This window comes from Mustela nigripes, chromosome 16 (genome assembly GCF_022355385.1).
Source record: "Mustela nigripes isolate SB6536 chromosome 16, MUSNIG.SB6536, whole genome shotgun sequence".
Lineage (NCBI taxonomy): Eukaryota > Metazoa > Chordata > Mammalia > Carnivora > Mustelidae > Mustela > Mustela nigripes.
In genome coordinates, this window is record NC_081572.1 from 7,879,811 (window position 1) to 7,892,128 (window position 12,318).

The 12,318-nt window shown below is 53.4% G+C and overlaps 1 long non-coding RNA gene across 1 annotated transcript; it reads right to left on the reverse strand.

The window, feature by feature from the left end:
- Nucleotides 1-7,679: 7,679 nt before the first annotated feature.
- LOC132004284 (uncharacterized) lies at nucleotides 7,680-9,766 on the reverse strand. The gene is made up of 3 exons (XR_009400474.1): nucleotides 9,585-9,766; nucleotides 8,531-8,688; nucleotides 7,680-7,812 (listed from the first exon to the last, which is right to left on the reverse strand). It is a non-coding gene; the product is annotated as an uncharacterized LOC132004284 (long non-coding RNA).
- Between the last annotated feature and the right edge of the window lie 2,552 nt (nucleotides 9,767-12,318).

Sequence of the window (12,318 nt, forward strand, 5' to 3'; positions counted from 1 at the left end):
TCTGGTCCCCAGAACCTGCAAGTGTCTTCTGGGATAGGCCGGGGAAGCAAGGCTGCCAGCAGGAGGAAGCTTCCTAGTCTGCTGACCTGGAGATGCGGCAGTCCCCCTAGAATATCAGGAAGGGCCCAGGGTCATCACAAGGGGAGGACGGAGGGGAGGACCCTGGAGGGATGTGTTGAGAAAGACCTGCCGGCTGCCCGAAGCTGGAGGGGCCAGCAGGTGGATTGTCTCCTGAAGCCTCCAGAAGGACGTTGGCCCTGCTGATGCTCCCTTACCCGCTTGAGGCCCCTGCTGCTGTTACGTAGTTTGATGCTTTTCAGATTCTGGTTTTCCGGACGTGATCTCTCTCCCCCTTCCTTCCTCTTCTCCCTCCCTCCTCAGAAGGTCTCCTTTTCATTCCTAACGGGCGGAAATGTTGTGATACTGGATATTGGTGTGGATCCGGTTTCATTCGTCCTACTGGGCCCTTGACATGAAACGTTCAGCCCTGGAAACGTGTGTCTGCTTTCTTAAATTATTCGTCTCGCAGTTTCTTCTCAATTGTTTCTGTTTCTCTCTTAGAATTGCTTTTTGGTGGATGTTGAAACTCCTGGCTCGACCCTCGTTCTGATCACCCCTCTTGTTTTTACCATGTCCTTCTCTGTCTCTGTCTCGGTCTCTCAACATTATCTTCCAATTCCGCCCCTTTCTTTAAATTTATGTGGTCACATTCTTCATTTCCAGGAGCTCGTGTAGCTGTGATAAGCCTTCTCAGGGCCTTCTCACTTCTTGGAGGCAATACCTTCTTCTGTCTTTCTCAGGGTGACAACGAAAGGAGTTAGTAGGTTTTATGATGTTTCTGTTTTCTTCCACTCCCTGCCTCAGTTTCCCCTGGGTTTCTTTCTTCTCCCCCCTCCCCATTGTGTTGTTTTGGTCTTTGTCCTACTTGCGACGTCCCCCCAATGTCTGGTGATGCTTCATCGGAAGCTTGAGTGGGAGAAAGGAGAGCACAGAGATAGAATAAGGCCACGTGCAGGTAGAAGCAGACACTGGAGTGATGTTGCCACAAGCCAGGGTCTGTCGGGAGCCACCAGGAGCTGGACCTGGCAAGGAAGGAGTCTTCCCTGGAGCTTTTGGAAGGAACGTGTCCCTGCCGACACCTTGAGTTTGAACTTCTGGCCTCCAGACCGTGAGAGAAGAAGGTTCTGTTGTTTTAAGCTGCCGAGGTTGTGGTCATTTTTTGGTGGCAGGACTTGGAAGCAAATGCACTATCCCAGTCTGGAAGAAGAGAGGGGAGGTCAGCACCAGCAGCTGCCCTCCTGTTCGTCAAGAAAGCCAGAGATTTCCTAGAGCAGTCTTCCTGTAACATCTCCTTGGTCAGAAATAAGTAAAATAGCCAGTCCTCGCCCCAAGGAGATCTAGAAAAACAAGAGTAGAATTTCATCAGATTTTTCCAAATGTGGCGGTTCTGAGTTTTGATGACTGTATCTGCTTGTACAGAAACGACCAGGACTCCCCAAAGAGTCAGCTTATTGCTTCCCCAGAGCCAAGAGCCTAGGGAGTGTCTTCTCTCTGCAAACCCCTTTTCCGACCAGCTCCTTTCTCCTTGTTTTCTCCTGTTCCTCTGGCAGCTCCCATCCTGTGTGTAGCTCAGAGGATTGTTAGCTGAGATAGTACGTGGCAAACTCGCCTGCGTATTGTTTGTGATCAATCCTCTTCAAGGGGGTAGGAGGCTTACACAGGTGTGATTAGATGTAAAATATCTAAGCGGGAAAGGACTCGGTGAATGCTGAGAAAGGAGAAGGCTTACAGGTGTCTAAGAATCGAATCAAGCGCCACGTGCCTTTGATTCATAAACGCTGTGCTCCTGGGGACCGGGTCGTGATCCGCACCGACGCTCTTGCACTGGAATGGTCATTTAAAAATCAACCCTAGAATTTGCCAACGCAGATTCCCAGGCTCCTGCCCACACACCTGCTCTCACACACTGGATGGGTCTGGAACAGGGCCTGGGAATCTGTGTTTTTAATAAGCCCCACCCAGCTGGTCCAGCCCCCTCCCACCTGTGACCGGATCCTCTGAGACCAGATCCCAGTCCCGCCATTGTGAGCTTCCATAAGCCCTGCCTGAACGGACTGTCAGGTGCTTTTTGAAAGAAGCAGGAGGCAGCGCTCTATTCCTGGCTTCTTGGTAGGGACTGGGGCGTAAGGGGCCTTCAGTCTCCAAAGGAGCTCTGCCCAGAGGGGGCTCCTCCCGTGTCTTTGGACGGCCTTGGCGCTGCAGGCACACAGGGGCCGGAGGCAGGGTGTGCTTGCTTGTTGTAGGATGCGTGGGACGAGCCACAGCGTTCCATGGTCTGTTATTACAGGATCCCATCAGCCCCTGGGGGCGCGCAGACTCGGATGCACAGCCACCTGCTGGAACAAAGGGAGAGGAGGCTTCTGCAAGGGGACCGGTGCCTGCTTTCCGAGCACACGGTTCCAAGGAAGTGGGGGAAGAAAGCTGGTTAGACACGGGGTTGGACAGTGTCCCCTTCGAACATTCCAGCAGGGATGATTCCTCTGCCTCGCCCTGTCCAGACCTGAAGCATGTTCCCGTGTTGTCGTGTGAACTCCTGCATCTCTCCCCTACCCGTCTGCTTTATTCGTGCTCTCTGCACCACCGCCCGCAGCCTCCTGGCTACGCCTGCTTCCCTCCCTGTGACCACCTCATCCGTCTCCTCGGCTACGCAGAAGGCGCTAAAGGCAGAGCTCTTAGAAGAGCACCCAGCATGTGAGAAGCCTCGGGCACACCTCCTGCTGACCTCATGCTCACCCAGGTCTCCCTCACCGCGCCCCCCCCCGCCCCAGCACCCCCATCCGCCCACAACCCTCACCCACTCCGCGCCCCTGCCCTTCCCAGCGCTGTGGGGTCTGGCCCTGTTTTATTGCCCGCCCGTTTCCCGGCTGCACAAAGGGGGCCTTTGTTACAGGTCCTTCCAGATGTTGAGTATTTGGAAAACATTCCGATCAGAAGGTGTTTGTCCTCCGGATGCCCTCGGAAGGGTCCGGGACAGGGGTTCCGGAGTGGCAATCCCAGGCCTCGGGCGTCGAGACTCCCTGAGAGAACCCACAGGAGATCTGGAGGGTGTTGCAGTGTCGTCCCCCCCGCCCCCATCGGCTCGATCCCAATCAGCGCGCGCACCGCTTCACCGACGTGCCAGCGAGCCCCACGCCCTGCCTCTCTCTGGCATGGTCGTGCCTTTCGGGGGACCGATCTGGGTCACGTGCCTGTTGAATGTGATCCGACAGCGGTAAGAAGCCCAAGGTGCCGTGGGTCGAGTTGTGTCTCTAAAATGCCTGTGTGGATGCCCGAACCCACAGTGTGACTCTTTGGAGACGGAGCTTCCAGGAGGGTGATCGGGGTTCAGTGAGGTCCTGGGCCAGTGTCTTCATCCAAGACTGGTGGCCTCATAAGAAGATGCAGAGAGAGAGAGATCTTACGCGCCGTTTCTCCCTGCCACGGGAGCACCCGCACAAACGCGTTCTTCTGGAAGCCTCGAAGAAAGCTCTCCCCAGAACCTGACAGAGCCGCACCCTGGTCTCAGACTTCCAGCCTCCAGAATCGTGGGGAGGAAATGCCTGTTGTTTAAGTCCCACCCCCAAGTCTGTGGTATTATGTCACAGCAGCCTGACGAAGGCATAAGACAAGAATTGTGATTCACCCTCAAGAGCAAACGCAGCTCCAAGAAGACGGGCGACTTTCAGATGGACGCGCATCACCAGGACCTGGTGTTCCCTCCCATTCCATCCCAGCGTGCGGCTCTCTTATTCACCTTCCCCCTGAGTCCTGGGAGGTCAGGGAGCTGATGCATACACACAGCAATTGAGGCCCAGAGAGGGTGGACGGCTTGCTGCGGGTCACACTGTAAGGCAAGTTAGACAGAAGGCAGGATGGGGGTCTGGCCCCACTGGGTCAGCACAGGGCCCTTTCCCAAAGTTCTGAAGTTACAGGAGGGAGGGAAGCACAGTGGTGAGGGTCAGACATTCCCAGCCACACCTGGGACCGTGCTGCGCTGTGCCATGATGTGCCGTGCTGTGCCGGGGGCTCCACCTACTTATAGGCTAGTCCCTCTGTTTCCACAGGTTAGCCCCCCTCTTTCCTGTGTCACTCTCTGCTCCACTCTGGCCTGAGAGCTCCTCGTTCCTCATCACAGGTGCCTGCCTCCGCTGCTCTGCACCTCAGTTTCTCTCCTTACAGAGCACCTGTTCACCTCCAGAGGGTCGTTTATAAAGACCAGGGAGCAAGGGCCTCAGGAGGGAAAGGCTTGGGCGGTAATGGGTTTGGGAGAAGTGGGGCAGCTGGTGACTGTTGCCGGAGAGAGTTTCTCCCACCATCAGTGTGCATAGCTGCTGAGAAATTGCTTTTTGCTCCAGAGTTGAATGGATAATCATCAACTTCATAATACCTAGCTGGGGGTTGTTGGGAGGATTGAAAGGGTCGTTGAGGTTGTTGGTCCCCAAACTGTTACACAGGACCAAGGGATGTCCTGGGATATGAGACCTTCAGTGTTAAAACCAGGAGAGTCCTGGGGCGCCTGGGTGTCTCAGTCGGTTGAGAGTCTGCCTTCAGCTCAGGTCATGATCCCAGGGTCCTGGGATGGAGCCCCACATCAGGCTCCCTGCTCAGTGAGAAGCCTGCTTCTCCTTCTTTCTCTGCTGCTCTCCCAACCCCCTGCTCACGCTCTCTCTCTCAGATAAGTAAATAAAATCTTTTTTAAAAAAATAAAACCCAGGGGCGCCTGGGTGGCTCAGTGAGTTAAGCCTCTGCCTTCAGCTTGGGTCATGATCTCAGGGTCCTGGGATCGAGTCCCGCATCGGGCTCTCTGCTCAGCAGGTAGCCTGCTTCCCTCCCACCACCCACCTGCCTCTCTGCCTACTTGTGATCTCTGTCAAATAAATAAATAAATAATAACATCTTAAAAAAAAAAAAAAAAGGAAGGAGAAAGTGATGCTTAAAAAAAACAAAACAAAACAAAAAAAGTAAAACCCAGAGAGGCCCGGGCAAACCAGGGTGAGTTTATTGAGTCCCTCTGTCTGAAACAACCCTCAAAGGGAGGAGTTAGCCCATGTTTTTCCGGCAAGAACTAAGCATTGTGCATTGTAGCGGGCCTGTCACAGTGTGGGTTCCTGTGTTGTTTGTATATACTCCCCCACCCCTCCCGCTATTCCAGCACCATGGATGTTGGCCTTGGCCGCATCACTTGCCTTAGCCAATGGAACGTCAGCGACCATGCCAGGAGCAGGAGGCTTCAAGGTTTGGCTTGGTTTGGTTTCCTGTGGTCTACCTCAAGAAGACCATATCCCAGGTCTCTACTGGCCCTTCAGTCTTGGATCCAGACAAGAACACAAGTGGAGCAGGTCTGAACCCAACTACGGTGGACCATGTTGATAATTAACTGTCTGCCTTGCCCCATCACATGAATCACGTGACCCCAAATTCATGCTCCTTTGTAATGTGAAGTCATCAAGAGGGGAAGGCTGTTTCTACTGCCTGGCCTGCCTTGAACCTGGGCTGCCCACCTTGTGACTTGCTCCGACCAGGAGAATGGGGCCAAAGGGATATGTGTGGATTCCAGGGCCCTTGAACAGACCTGGCTCATTAGACTCTCATTCTTTTGGAACCCCGAGCCCCCCATGTTGTACAAACATCAGCCTAGCTTACTAATGAATGAAGGCACGTGAAAGAGATCCAGTGATCCCCTGAGGATCGCCAGCATCCATGGCTGGACATGTGAGAGAGACCACCTTGGACCCTAGACACAGGAGTGAGCTCAGGGCAAGATCAATAGATCTGCCCAGCCAGCCCCAAGAATCATCATCAGAAAGAAATGGTTGTTATAAGCCATCAAGTTGTGGAGGGGGAGGGTGTTTTAGGCAGCAGTCAATAACTGTAGATATCAACCCGTGGCCCAGGATCCGAGTTCAGCCAACAGGCAATGTCAAGTTGCCCAGTTGGGTCTATCCCAGTCTGGCAGAACCACAGTCAACCTGCTGTCCTGCAAATGTGGGAATAAATGCCTCTTACTAGAAGACAGTAGCATTCTAATGTTTGTAACTCTGTTGTGCCGGTAACTTATATTAATAAGAGGAGATTCAGCCCAGGGGAGGCTGGCTCCAAAGCCCAGTCTTCACCACTTAACCACTGAAGTCCTGTGCTGTCGGTCATCTCACAGGCCGGCATCCAAGAGATACTGACCTGATGCCCGGTGACATTCCCAGTCTGCCCAAAGTGCCCAGATACCCTGTGTCAGCCTGGGTCCCCTTTTATTTTATGGTCCTCATTGTAGAGAATCTTCCCCGTTCGAAAAAGGAGGAAGTAAGGGTTACGTACCCTAAAGAAAGCTTTACATACTGTAAAACTTTGCAACCAATATATCCTTCAATATAAATGAAGACAGCATAGATTATACCCAAGAGTGTCAAAACAAGGAAAAGCAGAAGAAGTAGAGGAACAGAGAAGAAAATCTCAGAAAATATGTTTCACGACTTCAAGGGAGGGAAGCAGCGGACTCCATGGAGCATAAGATCGTTTTAATGAGGTTCAGCAACAAAACGGAGTAGCGTGTGGTTTGGAGATCCGTACATAGGTGTTAAAACTGCAATGAAAATATAGAGAACAATAAACAGAATTCGGTGTGTTTATCCATCCGGGAAGGAGAGGAAGGACAGCTGGACAGCCGGGAAGGACCGCACAGGGGAGAGCAGTGGTTTTGGTCACGCGGTAGCTCTTCATTAAACGGGGTGCTGGATTCCGGGGGCTCGTCTTACTGTTGCAGTACAAGTAAGCAACATCCACACAGAAGCAGGAGGTCGTGATCGGTAGGTGTGTAGACTCTGTCTGGGTTTGAATCCTGATTTGCTACTCATCAGGGCCTTGGGCAAGTGACTTAACCTAGTCCCTAATTTCCTCATCTGTAAATAGAAATTAATGGCCAATATCCCTCCCTCCGAGTCAGGAGGAAAAAGTGCTGGAAACAGTGCCTGTCAGGTACAAAGTGGGTGATGTGTATTACTTTGTATCTATCAACGATCACTAAATAGAGGAGGTTGGGTTGGAGATGTTGCTCAGCTGTGTTCATCTACCCATTCAAGACAGGGTAAGCAAGCAGCCGGTGTTGTTACAAAGTTGCTCTTGCATGGAGGTACTGGAACAGAAGGGTTGGTAGAGGCTTCTGGAGGAAAAGTTTCCCTTCCTTCCGCTGCCTCCAGCCCCCCCAGCCCCCCCCCCCCCCCCCCCGTGGGGCAGGGTCTGAGCAAGCTTCGCGGTGGATCCCACTTGGGCTTTGAATAGGGGTTATTGTCATGTGTGCGTGGGGGGGGGGGAGGCAGGCTGCAGAGTTCAATAATTAATTTGCCACAATTAAACCAGAGACTTCTGTCTCCAGCAGCAGATAAGCAAGCCTCGAGCTAACAACGGGGAAGGGAGGGGCGGCTTTGACCAACCGGTGGTGAAGGGCAGGCGGGGCTGGGTGAGGGTGATAGGGGCCCGTCATTGCTTTATGGTGGCAATAAGTCGTCATCAGGCATCTGGGGGATTTAGGAAGCTGGCGTCAGCTGTAGGGGAAAGGAGGAAGCTCCAGCTTTGCAGTCAGACCGGCCATTGAGGAAGGCTCTGCTGGGGCCCTGGAGGTGGCAGGTGGGACATCAGCTTACCTTGTTCCTTCGAGTCTGGGCCAGATGGTCCAGATGACGCAGCTTCTATGTGGGGGTCTAACATCTCCACCAAAGGTTTCCGGAGTCAAGAGGATTCTGACAGGCAGAGACGGTGATCAACCCGGGGGAAGGGCTTTCGCTGGGAAGCAGGGAAGGGAGTAGGCAGCATTGGGTTAGACTGCAGGAAGAACTTTCCTCCCGAAGCAGTGATAATCAGAGCATTTGCCCTCTACCGAGCGCTCGCTATGAACCCAGCGCCGGGTACATCACCCATAATCCCTAATTCCCATAAGGCACATGGCAGGTGATTTTATTATCCCTTTATAGAGATGAGGACATGGAATCCGACAAAAGTTGAACACCTTGCCCGAGTTCCCATAGCTCCAAAGCCGCAGAGACAGGCACTGAACTCGGACAAGTCTTTATTGGGAGTTTCTAGGCTCCGGATATCCTGTGCCCCCAAAGGTACCCATCGGAGATGTTTTAGGACTGTTCCTCTCTCTGCAGTCTTCCTTGGTCCCCTTGTTCTGACATCTGTCGTCTGTGGTCCTACACACACTCCTCTCACACGCACACGCATCGCCACATATACAACACAGGCAAACACACGTTGCACACACCCCATGCGCACATGCCTCACCCTCTCCCACCGATGCACACACCCTCCTTTGAGGAACGGGTGGGAGGGCCGTGGAGGCATTTGACCTGACAGCTGCAGGTGGGCTGCCCCTGGGACAGCTGGGTCGGATGGTCTTCCTGGAACCTGCCGAGGCTCGTGCTGGACCCCCAAGGCTTGGTTGCCATAGGCACACTAGAAAACAAATGTCATCCTGGCCCTTCAGGTCATCCACACTTACTGCACACTTGGCCTCAGGAACTGGGTTAGGCTTCATTTCGGTAGGAGGTCTGCTGGGAGCACTTTCTACTCCAAAAGAGCTCATTAAACCTCATAGTGGTCTTGAGAGGGTGATGGGGGACCGTCCCTGCCCACGCGGACTTTATTAAATTGAGGCCCCTGCGAGGGTGAGAGTCACGTGTGAGATCGACGGACTGGGGATCAACAAATACAGTAGGAAAAAAATTAACCCCAGACACAGGGTCCCTGGACGCCAGGGTCAACAGAGACTCGGAAACATATGCTAGGTGGCCGCAGCCCCTTGGTTCCAAAATTCCTCGGGCAGACTGTTCAATGATCAGGCAGCGACTGCAGAATGCCGGAATGCTGGAATGCCGCTGTGACTGTGTCTCCTCCCTGGGACGGGGGGCTGTGCTTGCTCTCTGGTTCGGTTCCCAGAGTGACTCCAAAGGAAGTCGATGCCTTACTGCACGTGCAGTTCTAGCATCTTCCTCCCTCATTCATTTGGGAAGAACAGGGCGGAGAGGGGAACTTTATGGAACGATTATGGGCTGGCGGGCTGATCGATGCCATCTATAAAATTCGAGGTGGCCATGGCTGGGGATGGGGCTCTGGGCTGGAGAGTGACTTCTCAACTTCAGCATCGTGACGTGTGGAGCTGGACCGTTCTGTCTCGCGGAAGGCTGTTCTGTGTTGCAGGGGGCAGCGTCGCGGTCTCTCCCAGCAGCTAGCACCACCGCCACCCAGCCCAACCCCCGCCCCCTGCCCCCCGCCAGGAGCGACAATGAAAAATGTCTCCAGACATTGCCCAGCGGGCCCTGGGCGAAGGGGGGCAGATGTCCCTGTTGAGAACCAGTGGTACTGATATATTTCAACTGGGGGGTGTGGCTGTCTTCGTGCCCGCCGCTGCCCTGCCTCTCGTCCCTTGCCCTCTCCATCCATCCCCGCCCCCCCCATCTGTTCGGTGGGCACCTTGGTGGCAGAGGACGGAGCCTTTGCTTTGGGGGCCAGGAGGAAAGCCAAGCTCATTCTCCACCTCACCGAGCCTCTCTCACCCGCCAACATGGTGGCAGTTGGTAATTTCAAGAAGCAACCCGGGCTGCAGAGGGTTGGGCATGGCAGCTGGCGAAATGGGGCTTTCTTTTCTCTTCCCTCCAAGTCCTCATTCTCTGCGACGTCCGTCCGAGCGTGGCCTGCTGAGACCCGCGGCTGCACTGCAGGCAAGGACAGGCACCAGCACAAGCGCCCTCTGTCCTTTCTCCAAAGGGAGTTCGCCTTCCTCCTCCTCCTCCTCCCCCTCCTCTTCCAGAGACTCTTGTTTTTTTCCCATCCCCTCCCCCTCTCCCCATCGCACCGCCACCCCTCCCCCACCCCTGTCCCCTGAGTCCCGGGACACCTGACTTATTTATTTATTTACAGCTGGAGTATTTGAGCTGAGGGTTAGTTCGGGTCTATTAAGTTTGCTCCTTTTCCTGCCTGGGAACCCGGGTAATGAGTAACCATAGCGTGCTACAGGCAGCTGTCTCCGACAAACCCAGAGACGCCGTGGGAGCTGCATAAGGGAGCGTTTGTTCTGTCCCTTCTCAATAGTTCCTTGTGCAGGAGGCAGGGTGATGGGAGGGAGGGAGGGGGGAAGAAAGAGACAGACACTAAATCACTGCACTTTTGACAATTCCTCTCCTCTCTCCTCCGCGCCCCCCCCTTCTCCTCCCACCTGCACCACCATCGTGGACTCGTGGACTCGGGGCTTTCAGACCCTTCCCGCTGCCTCATCCAAACCTCAAGGGCCACTTTTCGGTGGGTTGCAGAGGACATGGAGCCCGAGGGCTGGTTTTTACCCTGGGGATGGTTTAGGTGCCCTGCGTCTCTCTCTCACTGTGTGGATGAACACAATGGCCATTGTACACCAGTTCATGGAATGATCCAATAAATCTCTAGATATCTATTCCCAACCTTGTGGGCCCGGCTATGCTATAAAGCTGTTTGGAAAGTACTTCCATAAAGTTCAAGTATATCATGGGCTCAGTCATATGCACCGCAGTCAATGTGGGGCTCATTAGGGCTGAACTTGATCCGTATTATTGTGGAGACTAGAGAGACAGACCAAGAAATATATTGCCCCCTGGGTCCTTGGCAAATCTCCCAATTGATAGTCACATCCATTCATTCAATGTGTGGGTATTAAAATATCTACAGCACGCCAGCCGCTTGGCTAGGTACTGGGGACAAGGATAGAAATGAATAGGGCATGATCCTTGCTCTCAAGTTTACAAAGTGGTAAGAACTCTCATGGATTAGGGTTATTATATAGGAGTACAGACAAAATATCCCAGGAGAACGGGGGAAGGAAAAGATCAGAATCTTTGGAAGCATGAGGGAGGTTAGATTCCAGGAAGTAACAATGAACAGGGGCGGGGGGGGGGTCCCTCCTCCAGGCAAAGGAAAAGCTTTAGCAGAGAAAATGTGGCAGGCAGGCTTGGAGCATATTTGGAGAGCAAGGAGGGGCCGTTCAGTTAAGTCCTGGGCAGATGAATCAAGGTCCGCATTGGGTTTTAATTAATGAGGCTATGGTGTGTAAGATGCATTTAAAGGGGAAGACAGTAGCGATGTGAAAACCAGTTAGAAGGGGATCCTCCGAGATAGAAACAAATGAGAAAGGGTGGGCAAGATGGTGGGCGATAAGGTGGGGGGAGGGGAGGAACCGGGGAGACCACAGTGGGGAGGGGCGCTGAGCTCTTGGCTTGGGTGGCCAGGAGGACAGAGCTGGAGATACATGCCAAGTCAGGGAAGGATCCAGTGAAGGAGAATTTAGCAGCAAGATGAGCAGTGGTGGTTTGGATGTGTTGGGTGTGAGAGACCAGCAGGACCCCAAGGAGCAGGTACCCAACAGCCAGTTGGAAATGGAACTCTGGAGCTCGAACAGGGAGTTAGGGCTGCGATGTCTCACTAGCTTTCCGCTCTAACGCTTCCCCGATGGGGGGAATGAACAGGGGCTGGATCTCTTCCCTTGGCCTGTCGTGATCCTGTCCCCACCCAGCTCCCTGCCCCAAGAGCAACCCTATCTGGATGACATCAACAGGCTCTCTAGGCCTCTGGATTCCAGGTGGATTCAGTAGCCAGAGGAACAACAGGCAAGAGGAGAGCCGACACAGCTCTCAGCAGGGGTGTCTCCGGGAAGCTGCCTTCTCTAGATGCTGGATACCTTTGTTCCCCTTGTCTCCTCTGGCTTAGTGGGGGTCAAGCCGCATCACTGGTTGGTGCTAAGACCCTGCACTCTTTCTCATTGGTTTTCCTGAACCTCACCCGTTCCTTGTGCCCAGTCCCTGCCTTAAACTCTTGTCAACACCACAATTGGGCCGGGCTGTCTCTATCCCATCAGGACCCCGAATAATACAAAAACTAGAGTTGGGGACACACCAAACACATCCTATCTCTTTCTCCTGGATGATACTCCTAATCAACCAAGAACATCTAAGAAATGGACAAATAATCATTACAATTGAGAAACACTCTACAACTGAAATGACTCACCCACTTTCTAGGGTTCGTCCATCACTCTGAACACCAATGGATCGATTCTTGATCTTTTTCTAGATTCTTCTCTGTCATTCTGTGTCCGTTTCCGACTTGGCCAGGCAACTTCAACGCTTCTTCTTAACACTGAGATGAGTTGCTGGTTTAAGTCAAAGCTATTTTTTTTGAGCAGCTTCTACCTTCTTTCCATCGTGCCATTGGGGATGCCCTTGGCTATGGTGAGCCACCTGTAATGGAACCAGCGTGCCCTAAGCA